We start from the raw sequence: 13,723 nt of genomic DNA, 5'->3' as shown, positions 1-13,723 counted from the left end.
GTGAGACCCTGTACCAAATACATTTAAAAGAAAAAAAGTTTTAAATAAACCTTTCCTTTCTTAATTTGAGGTGTTGGGTATTCTGTCCCACAAACTAGAGAAAAGTAACCAAGACAGATGGCTTTTATCAGATTGAGATGACTTCTGTTCCAGTGTTCTGTAAGGTTATCATGAATGTGTGTTGGACTTTCTCAGACTTTTTCTGCATCTACTGAGATGATCACAGATTTTTGTCCTTGGCTCTGTTAATATGTTGTATTATATTTATTGATTTACATATGTTGTGCCATCCTTGAATCCTTGGGATGAATGGTATGTTGTATAATCATCTTGATGATTTGCTGTATTGTGTTTGCCAGTATCTTATTGAAGATTTCTGCATCTGTGTTTATTAGGGAAATTGGCCAGTAGTTCTTTTTTAGTTGGATTCTTCTCTGGTTTTGCTATCAGGATAATGTTTGCTTCCAGAGATGAATTTGGGAGTGTTACTTCCCTTTCAATATTAAAAAGAGTTTGAGATGGAGTGGCCTTAAGTCCTCTCTAAATTTCTTGTAGATTTCAGGGTGAATTTGTCAGGGCCTGGACTATTTTTGCTGGTAGTTTTTAAAGTGTATCTTCAATTTCATAGACAGATATTGGTTTATTTAGAACCTATATACCTTCTTGATTCAACTTTACTATAATTTGTATGTATCTAGGAATCTCTCCAGATTTTCTGTTTTCCACCTTATTAGAATATAGTTTCTCCAAGTAGTTATTAATGATCTGGGTTTCTGCAGGATCTGTTGTAATTTCACCCGTTTCATTCCTATTTGCATGAATTGAGTGTTTTCTTTCCTTTTATGAATAAGGTCACTTTCATTAATAAGGTCACTTGTCAGTTTTGGGGTGGGTTCTATGGTCTCAGCACCTGCCTGGCAAGCACAAGGTCCTGAGTTTGATCCCCAGTACAGCATGGTGTGTCAGCCCCAGAACCCCAGGATTAGTAGCACACAATTATAATCCCAGCACTGGGAAGCCTGAGATAGGAGGATCACTACAAGTCTGAACTGTATAGTAAGATCCTGTATCAAAAAAAAAAAAAAAAATTTAACATGTACATATATATAAATGTAAATTTTATTTATCTTTCAAAGAACTAATTCCTCATTGATTTGTTCTATTGTCTTCTTAATTTATTTTTATTTTTATTTTTTAATTTTTTTTTAATTTACTTATTGGATACAGGGTATCACTAGGTGGTTCAGACTCTTAGTGATCTTCCTGTCTCAGCCTTCCCAGTGCTGGGATTACAGGCATACACCACCACACCAGGTTCCAGGGGGGCGAGGCATGTGGTAGTGGGGATCAAACTTGGATCCTTGAGCTTGCCAGGCAGGCACTTAGACCATTAAGCTATCTCCTCAGCCCTATTTTTATTTTTAATATTTGGTCCAGGGTCTCACTATGTAGCTCAGACTCATAGTTATCCTCCTGTTTCAGCCTCCCCAGCATTGGGAATACAGGCAAATGCCACCATGCCGATCTTGGGGGCCCACTTGGGATGCCCAGGGTGAGGCCAGCAGGGCATGCAGCACCGGGCAATGAACCCGGTTCCTTGCACTTGCCTAGGCAGGTCCTTCAGACACTGAGCTATCTCCACAGCCCTGTCTTTTTAATTTTTATCTTAATTTCTGCTCTTAATTTTTATAATCTCCACCCTTGTATGAGCTTTCTTTGGATTTCACTTGCCCTTCTTTTATTTGCGCTCACTATTTTTTTCTTTTTTTTTTTTTTTCAGAACTGGGGATTGAACTCAGACCCTTGCACTTGCCAGGAAAGCGCTTATTCCATTGAGCCATCTCCCCAGCCCATTCTATTTTTCTGAGATGGGAATTCAGTGATACAAATTTTCCTCATAGGAAGCTTTTTATGTGTCCTTTACATTGTCATATGTTGTATTGGCATTTTTGTTTAATTGTAGAAACTGTCTAACTTCTTTTTTTAATTATAACAAGTCTTTTACTATTTCATAAATGCCACGAGAGAATTTGACAGTTTGTAATGAAAGTTAGAAATCTTTCCCTGTCTCCTTCCTGCCCTTTTTTGTGTTGAAGAGATGTTGAGTTCTTCCAGAGTTTTGCTGAGCTGAGTGGTTTCCGAACTCATTGGACTCTCCAGGTAGCTGGTTCCTGCACAGGGTTTTCCTGATACTGGATCTATTGTTCTGCTTACTTTGAAGATGATCTCAGCCGATTCATGTTTCACGTGCTCCGTTCGTGGAACAGGTAAAGCTTTGAGAAGTACAATATTTCCAGCAGTGCATTGCTGAAGGGCATCATGAGCAAAGTAGGTTTTCTGCTTATTAAAATACTTTACTAAGTAGGAACCCAGAACAAGTCTGGCTACTCACTTTAGCAGCTTTTTGCATTGCTGTATCAGTCACCTTCCCCTCAATCCATTGGTGTGCATGGATGAACGAACTGGCTCTGATCACCTTGAGACCTCACTCACCTCAGGGTTCTTGTGTACAACCCTGTAATTTCTTGTTTAACTTCATTTGTGACTACCTGGTTGTTCAGGGTGTGTGATTTAATTTCCATGTGTTTATGAAGTTTTTGTGGTTTCTTTTGTCATTGATTTCCAATTTCATTGCCCTATGGAATCAGAATATGCAAGTGATACTGTCAGCTTCTTTGTTTTACTTAAACATATTCTATGAGCTAGCACATGGTCTATTTTAGAGGTCTCATGTGTACCTGAGAAGAACATGTATTTTGATGTTATAGGGTAGAACACTATAGACATCCACTAAGTCCATTTGTTCAAAAATTTGATTCAGTTCTGATATTTCTTTGTTGATTTTTTGCCTGGTTAATCTAACTGCTTGTTACAGTGGGGTATTGAAGTCCCCCATTACAACAGTATGAGTGCTTATTTGATTTTTATGTGTCCGTTAATATTTATCTTGTATAGTTGAGTGTGCTGGTATTTGGTGCGTATATATTTATGATTTTTATCTCTTCCTGTTGAATGGTTCCCTTTACAAGAACGTTATGACTTTATCTCTTAATCAGACTTGGCTTGAAATCCATTTGTGTGCAAAAGAGGATGTACCTCTGATTTCTTATAGGTTGCAGTCACATTGATTATTCTTTTCCATCCTTTGATTTCAGTCTGTGAATTTCTTTTTTAATTAAATGTTTATTTGAAGCATATTGTTGGATCTTGCTTCTTGATCCATTCTACCAGTCTGTTTATTCTGACTGGTGAATTGAGCCCATTATTTGATGGTTACATAACTGGTATGCAGTGAGAGACTCATCCATGTTGTTTTCCTGTTGTTGGTTTCCTTTTTTTTCTCCTCTGTTTATTTACTTGCCTTGCCTGGTTGTTTCATTCTATACAGATTCATGGATTTGTAGTCCTTACTATCTCTTTCTAGAATGTACCTCAGAACATTTTAGAGTACTAGTTTGGTGGTCATGAATGTCCTCCGTGTTCTTTGTCATGGAAGTATCTTATTTCTCCATCACTTTTGAAAGATAGTGTTGTAGGGTATATCCATCCAGATGGGAGGTTTTTTTCTTTGAGGGCTTAAAATATTTCACTCCAGGCTCTCCTTGATCTGAGGGTTTGTGTTGAGAAGTCGGCTGTGTGCTGATTGTGATGGGCTTCCTTTTATAAGCGATTTGTTTCTTTGCTCCAACAGCTTTTAATAGTCTGTTCTTGTGTTGGATTTCTGGAATCTTGATTATTATATGCCTTGGTGTATGGTTTTATTTTTAAATCATAGCCTAGAGTTCTTTATACCTCACCAATCTGTATGTCATTTTTTATTCACTGCTTGGGAAGTTCTCTGTTATTTCTCTGTGTGGCTTTTGTTGAGCCTCATGGACCTAGGGGTTTAAATTTTCATTAAACTTGAGAATTTTGTTGGCCACTATTTCCATCTTATTGATACTGTTCTATTTTTAAACTTTTATTGATATTCAGTACATATACCATAAAAATCATTTCTTTAAATGTGATTTCATTGCTTTTTAGTATATTCAGAGTTCTACAATCATCAATGCAATCAGTTTTTGAAAAGAAACCATGTACCTATTAATAGCAGTTTTTTTATTTTCCCTCAATCTTCCAGTCTTAATCCACAGTCTATTGTGGGTTTCTGCAATTTTGCCTGTTCTGTATATTTCATATAAAGCATTTTTTTTGTAATGGACTCTTTCTTAATGTGTTCAGAGCTCATTCTTGTGTATGAACCAGCACTTCATTACTTTTTATTGCCAAAATTAGAGTAATACTTTAATAATTTTTTCTGCTTCTACAATTTCCAACAGAAAGGAGAAGAGGGCAAATAGGAAGAAGAAGGAGGAGGCAGAGGAAAAGGCAAAGAAAAAAGAGATGAAGGGGAGGAGGAGAAGTAGGAGGAGATGAAGAAGAAATGAAGAGCAGGAGGAGGAGAAAAAGGAGCAGAAAAAAAATGTCCACTTCATAATGTTTCCACTTCCATTGTTAAAGTGGATAGACCAAGACCAGATCCATATTGATTAATCCCAGCACGCCAGTCATATGTAGTGGATAATCCCAGCAAGCCTGCATCTTTAATTCTACTGAAGTTCAGTCTTGTTTCAGAGTATGAGGTTGTTACTCAATTTGTTCAGCCTGCAGCTATCCATGTGCCTCTTGCCAGCTTAAATTTGGCTCCTTGACTTCTTGCTGACTTACTTGGTTCTGCTTAGTGCTGACACTGTGAGCTACTAGTTGGACGAGGCCCACAGTTCCCCTGAGTGTCAAGCTCAGTTGGCCCTATCCAAGCTGGCTACCAGCCCATTACCCTTTTTCTGGAGGACATCATAAGTCAAATAGTTCACCAGTCACTGCAGTCTGCTGTGTCTACTGCTCCATTCCACTGAAGCATTTCTCTATGGAGTCTTCTAGGGTCATAAGTAGTTGCCATGGAGCTGCAGGTTTGAACTGCCCCTCTCATAAAGTGAGACAGAGCTCAGGAAGAAAAAGCCACTTGCCTCTTCCTTCTCCTGTGAGGTCTTTCTCTTCACTCTCCCATGGATTCAGTTCTCACTTCAGATCCTTGATGGATCCCTTGGTGGGACCCACTCCCTCCTCTTTCTCATGTTGTTATTTTCCAGCATCAGGACATCAAATCTTGGAGAAGCTGTTTCTCTGCTCTTCATTACTCAGCTACCTTTCTAGAAGTCTCTGAACAGCCAAAAATCTGTATTTACTGCCCAAATTCTAGCTATGGTGGAGTCATTCTGCAGTACATTGATTGAGATTTTTTTTTTTTTTTTTTTTTTTTTTGGCAGAACCAGGGATTGAACTCAGATCCTTGCATTTGCCAGTCAAGCACTTATCCTACTGAGCCATCTCCCCGGCCCCAGATTGAGATTCCTTTAGCAAACATGATAATGGTTAAATTTTGACAGGAAATAGAAGTCACTATAAAACATGCAGTTTTCATTCCAAAACTTGAATATGGTCATCCACACTTAATTTTATATTAGTGGCATAATTAAGATATCTCAGTGGGACTAGGGATATAGCTCAGCTGCACAACACCTGCCTGGCAAGTGTGAGGTTGTGAGTTTAATATCTCAGTGGCCAGTACAGAAAATAATGTGCTGGGCCAGTACAAAAGATAGAATGAAGGAAATGAAGGGAGGAGAGGAGAGGAGGAAAGGGGAGGCGAGGGAAGAGGAGGGGAAGGGAGAAAGAGAGGACAGGAGAGGCCAGGAAAAGAAAGAAGGGGTCTATCAATAAAGAGAGAGAAATACATGGAGACAAGATTTTCAGTCCTAATTTTATTGGGCTCATTTTGAAAAATGTATCAGTAACAAGACTTTAGTTAGAAGTAGTCAAAAACAGAAGGGTAGCAGGGGAAGAAACAAAGATAAAGAAATAATTTATTGCCTAATCTAAGTGCAGAATCGTATTTGGCTTAGGTAAAGCTGGATTAAATTTCCAATCAAGATTTTCTGCTCTGTCCAGTTGACCTAAACCTCAAGTATGTTTTCCCCAAACTAGTGGCATATTACACCATCCTTTTAGGGGGAGAAACTATTCACCAGTGTCAAAATAAATAAGGTGCTGACTTTAACATGGTCAATCTAATTTGGAATTCTGCATCATGTACCCACTCTAGAATTATATACAATTGGTCATTTTAGTATAACTCCTGTAATGGGCTCAATAGCTCAAAAGGCATGGCTGTCACATAATGGGTTCAATGGATGCCACAGGGCAACCAGCAGTGTCCCCTCAATCAGCCATTCTGACCAAGGAAAATGCCTACACCAAGGAACATTTATTTAAAATGTAGTTACTTTATTAAAAAGTAGGATCCTTTATAGATGTTTTTGAGCTATGTCTAAGGTACTTTAGTGATCATTTTTCTTATAAGTGCTACAGTTTATAGCATTGAGGTTTTAGGAAGTCAGGATTCAATTTGCCACTATCATTCATAAACTTAACTTATAAAATGGGTTTTTTTAAAAAAATAAAGTGGGGTTTTTATCTTTTCTTGAAAAGTATTATCTTGGGCTGGAGAGATGGCTCAGTGGTCTAAGGCACCTACTTAGAACAAGCTTGGCAAAGCATCAGGGACCGCGGTTCAATCCCCCAGCACCACATGCCAGCCAGCCCCGCCCCCTGGTGGGCTGAGCTAGCCACACACACACACCACACTCTCTCTCTCTCTCTCTCTCTCTCTCTCTCTCTCAAATAAAAAAAATAAATAAAAAATAAATAAAGAAAGAAAGAAAGAAAAGTATTATCTGGGAGCTACTCAAGAGCAAAAGAAATTTCCCAACATTTCTACAACATGATGATGTACACAGTATGTAATCTTGTTGAGAATTTAGGCATTTACTATCCTTTACACTATCCAGCTATATGATAACTTCATTTTGCATGTCTTATTCATTACTAATAACAAACTACACAAATTATTTTCAAATCAGTAGTACCACCAACAATGAAAGAACCAATAGGAAAAGAGAAATTTATTTGCATTCCATTGTTCCTGAATTTGTAAAATAGACTCTGAGACCAAACATTAATTGCTCCTTTTGAGGGACCAGGTCTGAGGACTTTTGTCACAAACTGACTACCTGGCATTCAGGATTTTGAAAATTTCTCCACTACCCAGCAGAATAATAAACTGCCCAATAGTGCAGCAACTTAAAAATAAACACAGAAAAGTAAGAGACTAAGTAACTTTACAATAAATCAGAGAAACTGTTGGGAGTTGCAGTACTGTATTTTGCAGAGACTGAGTTTCCAAAACTGTTCTGTGAGTGATGAGGTACAGACGCATAAGTTATGTATGCATAGAAGAGTTCATTTATATTCTTAAGTCTGCACTGTATCCACATGTAGCTGAATAAACTTAACACAGACTGTTAAGTTTCCAAGGTTTCCTTCACTATTTCTGGATTGTTTTAAATATACTTAAGACATACATGTTGGTGAGCAATATGATTTTTGTCTTTTGTTTTGGAGACAGGAAAAATTCTCTGATTTTTGCTCATCCTTATGATGTAAAATAATTAAAAGATAGTTAGGTCTAAGTTTTGGCCAAGTAATTATATCACCTAATATTTAATCACTGATGTGTCTACATCACTGTATTTGCCCAATTTAGGGAAGTGAAAACCCAGTTGTGTCTTCTCTTCTTCAGGCCTATTTTCATTACGGGTTCCAAGTGCACATAAAATGGCCCTGAAGCCAAAATGCTAGTTTAAGAGCTTCAAGTAACTTCTGGAGTAATCCTCTAAATTTGTAAAGGTTTCTATACCTTTTATCTAAATATTAGCAGCTTCTATATCATTCATCTATGTGAATATAGAATTATATTCTACTTATTTTAGAAAACTAATAACAAAGGTCAGGTCAACTTTGATTAGGCTGGCATACTTAAAACTTTTGATCTCAAAAATCAGAATATTACAAAAATCAGGAACTCTCATTTTTGTCAAATTTAGGAGGAAACAGCTAAAATCATAGCTTGATAACTAACACTAATGATTAATTGCTTCTTCAACATATGGATTATCTTGGTGCCAAAAATTATGGAACAATTGCCTAACAAATTAGAGAGTCCCTGATGTCAGTACTCCTGTTTTTTTTGGATTATGCTTAGCAATTATGCTAAGCTTTCTAATGACTGAGTAAAATGGTATTGTGCCTTGGGGCACATTTTGATGAACTACAGTTGTACTTTACAAAATGTAAGAGGCATGTACATAAAAAAGTATACTGTCTAGAGTTACATTTGATCTTTTTGTTAAATTTTAGAGAATTATAAATAGCATAAAACTGAACAGGTTTACTATTGATGATCATTACTTTAAACAATTTACCTTCCTGAACAGTTAGTATAAATTCATCTCCAAATAGATTTTTAACTTTTTGAAATCTTTTTATTTATTTGGTTCAGGATCTTGCTATGCAGCTCAGAGTTGTAGTAATCCTCCTGTCTCAGCCTCCCCAGCGGTGGGATTATAGACATGTGCTACTACGCCCAGTTTTGGTGGCTGGCGTGGTGCAACTGGAGTTCTGGGGCCAGCACAGGGATTGAACTGGCAACCTTGCCCTTGCCAGGCAGGCACTTAGTATGCCGAGATATGCTCCTCACTTTGGATATTTAGCTTATATGATGTATTTTTGTTCTTTTGATGTTTCATATCTCCTCAGATTCAATTCAATTTGTTATATGCATTATTATGGTGTTAAATAAGGTCTATAAAACATGGGCCTTGAGTTTTAATTTTTTACTTCAACTTGTCTGTAATCCATCTTTTATTTCTTGATGTCTTTTCTATATAATTGTGGCTATATCTGAAGGTTTTTGGCATAAAAATGAAATAACACAAAATGTACTATATACGAAACTAACTGTCATGCATGGTAGCACATACCTGTAATCCCAGCACTCGGGAGACTGAGGCAGGATGATTGTTGTGAGTTTGAGGCCAGCCTGAGCTACAAAGTGAGCTCAAGGCCAGCCTGAACTGCATAGTGAAACCCTGTCTCAAAAAGATTTTTTTAAAAAATAATAATTTATAATCTTCTATATGAACATACATGATGGTGCATAACTACAACCATCTGAAATGTTGTATAGTTTAGGGATGTTAACAGTGTGCCATGGATATCAGAGTAACATGTGAACACTACTTTTTAATTTGATATTAACTAATCTAAATATTTAAAATAAACTATATCACTTAAAACTATGAAACTAGAAACGAACTACTGAAGTGACAATTCATTTAGATAAATATCAACACTTTGGACTTCTAAATATCCCATGATTTTAGAATAGTTTATTAATGTACTTGATCTAGGCTGGGGAGGTAGCTCAGTAGAATAAGTGCTTGTCCCGCAAAGCACAAGGTTCTGAGTTTGATCCCTGGTACCACCAAAAAAAAAACGTACTTGATCTGTTTCACCAAACATCTAAACTAGAACAAAAGATATAGAATATTAGAGTTGGAAACAAATATTGAAATTATATTTTCTAATTCTCATGATCCCCTTCTGCAAATTTCTAAGGGTATCCTCAATAATATAATTTATTACATTAATACTATAACACAAGAACATTATATTTCCACAAAGACTTTGAATTTCAACTACTCTCTCCAAACTCTAAATAAAATAAAATAAAGTTAGTTTTTTTCCTATTAACAAAAGGAAGATTACATTCTGCCTTAGGACATAAACGCTGTTAGATAGAAAAACTCAAATTTTTTTCTTTTTTCTTTTTTTTTTCTTTTTTTTTTTTTTTTTTGCAAAGGCCAGTGTTCTCATTCACAACATGGGGCTGCATTATGGTGGAATGGGTGAGAAACGGAAGTCTGTGCAAGTTCCAAAGATGGTGCTCCTGTCTGCGCTGTCCCTGGGGGAACCATGCCAGGTGCATGGCACCGTGGGTCCCACAGCATGTGGTCAACACATGAGGCCCACACCACAGAAACACTACGGTGTGCAGCAGGCCTGCACGACAATCACATGAGAGATCCAGCACCACAAAGCTCTCTGGGTCTCATCGGATACAGATCCCTCTGCTGGCCCAAGGCTCACATTGGGTAGTTGAGTACCACATCCTGCTTGGCCAGCTCCAGCAGTATGGAGTGGTCGAAGAACTTGCTCATGCTCAGGTCCTCACTCAGGCCCTTCCTGCGCTGGGTCTTGATCATGAACTCATGGGCCAGGTGTGGGGCTGGCTGCAGCTCCAAGGGCCAGATGATGATGCTTTTGTCCAGGGGGTCGTTGAGCACGATCTGCCATTGGTGGAAGACCAACAGGGAGAAGGCTTGGCTGTGTGTGTGTGTGTGTGTGTGTGTGTGTGTGTGTGTGTTTCGGTCAGTCTCAAAACCAAAGGAGTCGATGGCCGGGATGAAAGTTTTGATGATGTAGAGAGGGGAGCCTCGAATGGGTGCATCCTGAGTCACGTGCCCCCTGCATCGGGCCAGGACGGTATACACAGCGGAAATACAATCCTAAGGTGCCTGTACCTCCACGAAGTAGTAGGGCTCCATCAGATGGGGTGTGGCTATGAGGAAGGCAGAGCACTCCGTGCTGTGGGGATGATCTGGCCCCTGCCCCAGTGCAGGGGCTCCTGGGCCACCACAGCATCCAAGATCTTAAACTTCACATTGCGAATCAGCTCGTTGCAGAGTGGCCCCTCTCTGGTCCCCCATTGGAAGCCCTGCACAATGCCGTCCTTCACAGAGCCAAGGAGGGCCTTGTCCACCTCCAAGGGCAGGGTGTTGTCCACTAGGATGTTGGGCCCAGTGGCATCAGGACCAAAGACCCAGATGGAGTGGGCAGCCAACAGATCCCAATCATATTTGGTCTGGAAGAACTCGCCCAGCTTCTTCCTGTTCCACGTGATCTGCACCACCTCATTCTCCATGTCCTCAGCCAGCCTCTTCTCCAGAGGCTCGGCGATCATGGTGATCTTGTTCTTATTGTGTGTTTCAGTGAAGCATTTGGGGGAAGATGTTTCCACCACTGTCTCACAGAATGTGACCACCGGGTCTGCCACCTTAATGTCAATCTCCGAGTACATCTTCCACAGGTCATGCATCACACAGCCCAGGTAGAGCTTGCCAGTGCCCAGGATCACATGCTCACCCAACGCCTCCACCTTGGTGGTGAGAGATGGGTGGCTCTTGTTCACCTTGCGCAGACTGTCAAGCATCTTGGGCAGCTCTGAGGGTTTGACTGGCTCCACAGCGATCTTGATCACAGATATGGTGTTGAACTTCCAGGGCCAGAAGATCTGAGCCTCTTCATTGCCTCAGGGCTCTGTAATAGGCTCTGTAATAGTCACAGTCTTCACAATTGGCTTGTTGACCCCTTCAATCAGGACTCAGTTGCCAGCAGGAACTCGGTTCACCTTGATGTGGTACCTGGCCACCAAGATCCACAGGTGGCCCACGGTGCAGATCTGAGAATCTTCCTCATCCTCCAGGGTATAGTTCTCCCTGAGAACCTTCACAGGCTGCCCAGCATGGATGGTGCCACTCAGCACAAAACCAAAGGCATGGAACTGGACCCCGTCGTCTGTGTTGTACATCTTGGTGGTATGGCACATCAGTGGGCCATCAGGGTCGCAGTCACGCATGGCTTCGCCACCGTCAGAGTCCAAGCCGCCAGTATGGGTATGCTTGATCTTGGGCTTGGCACCCACCTTTGGGGACGGGATGTGCTGCACACAAGTGTTCACAAAGCCTGTGAACTCCCCAAAGAACTTCTTGCAGACCAGACAGAGCAGAGGCTGGATGTTCAGCTTCAGCTCCTCCTTGGTCAGGTGAATACCAATCTCGTCTAGGGTCCTCAGGAGACTGGTATCCATGTTGCCCACCACCTGTGCCAGGATCTTGTAGAGTGGCTCAAGCACAAACTCCACAAAGCTCCCCTGGGAGCTGCTGGTCAGGGTCTTCTTCATGAACTTCCACATCTTAGGGTTGAAGTAGATGTCACCCCAGAGTCTTTTAGCAAATTCCTGGTAATTAACGTCACCAAAGGTGTCTGTGTAGATCTTGGCAAAGGAGCCCACTGTGAAGCTGATACTGTACTGGGAGCTGGAGAAGCATACCTCGCCCAGTAGCAGACAGAGCGTGAGGTTCTCATCACTGGAGTACATGCTTATTAGTCCGTTGACCTCATCCACAATGTGTCACAGCTTGTAGTAGGCATCTGTGGGTGACAGCTTCAACTCCAGGATGAGCCGGTCAATCTTGTTGATGTACACAGTGACTGACAACCTCTCCTGCACCTCATGCTTGATCAGCTGCTCGGTGTTCAGCATCACTCCCTCTGCAGCATCGATGAATAGGACCATGCTGTCGGAGATATGGAGGCCAGCAGTGACCTCATCAGAGAAATTCACGTGCCTGGAGCGTGCATGATGTTGAAGAGGTACGACTTCCTCTTGGTTTCCCACAAGACCACTATCACAGGTGTAATCTTGATGCCCACGCCTCTCTCCTGCTCAGTGAAGAGGATGTCTATGTAGCACAGATCCTGGTCATATCTCTTTCAAATTTCTGAGTGGGTCTGTTCTATTAAGCAAACTACAAAACAGGTCTTGCCATGAGGTGCCCACAAAGTTTCACGTTTCAGATGAGCTCCAAGTTGTCCATGAGATCCGCCAAGAAATCCATCTCATACACTGTCATGGGCAGCGTCTGCTCCATCAGCGTGATCTTCTTGGTCTTCACAGGCTTAATAATGGACTCTTTGAGTGTCTGGGCATCCTCTTCCTGCACAATGTTCTTCATCTCAAGGCCGTACACCTCCTCAGCCATCAGGTAGTACTTCTTGTCCTCGTGTAGCACTACCTCCATCCCAGCGTGGTCCTTGTACGCAGCAGCGGCATCCTCCTCTTCGTCCTCATCCATCTCATCAAGATCCTTAGTTTCTCTGTCCAATTCATCATCATCTTCATCAGAATCAAGTTCTGGTTCAATATAATTCCCAAACTCATCATACAAGTCAGTATCCATGCTGCTTCCGTCTTAGTGCCCTGAGCGCTCCAGTCTGCTGAAATTTCTTTTTTTGATGTTAACTTTTAATTTTTCTTAGTACATGTTTGCATGATTACATTCACTGTAAGGAATTGGTAGATTATGTAACTTTTTTCCTTCCCTTTCACTTCCACTTTTGTGTGGTTTTTGTAGATGTTTTTTATTTTGTTTTTGGTTCTTCTTTTTCCTTTTGTTTTTGGCCAGCATCTCCAAATTTTTCACTATGACCCAAGGGCTCTTCAAGATCTGGTTCCTGGGCCGGGGAGATGGCTCAGTAGGATAAGCACTTCCCTGGCAAGCGTAAGGGCCTGAGTTCAAAGTTCTGCCAAAAAAAAAAAAAAAAAAAGATCTGGTTCCTATTTTCTTTCATTCCATTCTCCCCTCCCTCACCATACTGCATCCACATTGTCCTCTGGGCCCTTAACTTCACCAGCTCTTTCCCCCTCTAAATCCCCACACTGACACTTCCCAGACCTGAAACACTCCTGGAAGACCCTCAAAGGCCTGGCTCATTCTTCTAGGCTTTGCCAGGATGCCTGTCTTTAGTGGGAGGCCTTACCTATCTCTCCCTCTCCCTCCTTCCTCCCCACTTCTATGCGATAGTAACACCTGTCCTTTTACCCTATTTGTTTTCATCACAAAATTTACATAAACTGAAATTATCTTATTACTCACTTATT

The 13,723-nt window shown here is 40.6% G+C and overlaps 2 pseudogenes across 1 annotated transcript; both read right to left on the bottom strand.

Annotated features, from left to right (window-relative positions):
• Positions 1-2,004: 2,004 nt before the first annotated feature.
• Positions 2,005-9,462, bottom strand: LOC101581309 (annotated as a pseudogene).
• Positions 9,463-10,006: 544 nt separating this feature from the next.
• LOC101585355 lies at positions 10,007-13,024 on the bottom strand (annotated as a pseudogene). Its single transcript, XR_192664.2, has 2 exons — positions 12,609-13,024; positions 10,007-12,573 (listed from the first exon to the last, which is right to left on the bottom strand). The product of XR_192664.2 is annotated as a 116 kDa U5 small nuclear ribonucleoprotein component-like (transcript).
• Positions 13,025-13,723: the final 699 nt, after the last annotated feature.

This window comes from Octodon degus, unplaced genomic scaffold, assembly GCF_000260255.1.
Source record: "Octodon degus isolate 3935 unplaced genomic scaffold, OctDeg1.0 scaffold00091, whole genome shotgun sequence".
In the NCBI taxonomy this organism is placed as follows: domain Eukaryota; kingdom Metazoa; phylum Chordata; class Mammalia; order Rodentia; family Octodontidae; genus Octodon; species Octodon degus.
Note: the sequence above shows the minus strand (reverse complement) of the source record. Positions and strands in the feature narration are given on the sequence as shown.